A 336-nucleotide genomic window follows, 5' to 3' on the forward strand; every position below is an offset into this window, starting at 1 on the left:
CCTTCTGTATACAGGCGTGCTTGATGGCCCTGTCCAGGGCCTTATAGGACTCACCATATTAACTGGCTCGCAGCCTGCAGGGCTTACTACTGTTTGATTTTTGTTCTTCCTTTTATTCTCAGTCAGTTTGTTTTAATACTGAGTGGTAAGGAGTGTTTTTTTAGGTTGAAAACATTTAAAGAAACTTGTACAACTCATTATTCTTCAAAATAAAATACGTCCACTCTTTAAATTTGATATTTCCTCATTCACCTATTATTCACCTCTTACTTAACTAAATATTTTTACAGTACAATAGTTTCAAACTATGCCACGTGTGTGTGTGTTGAAGTGTGA

This window comes from Seriola dumerili, unplaced genomic scaffold (genome assembly GCF_002260705.1).
Source record: "Seriola dumerili isolate Sdu_G_001 unplaced genomic scaffold, Sdu_1.0 BDQW01000320.1, whole genome shotgun sequence".
Taxonomy (NCBI): domain Eukaryota; kingdom Metazoa; phylum Chordata; class Actinopteri; order Carangiformes; family Carangidae; genus Seriola; species Seriola dumerili.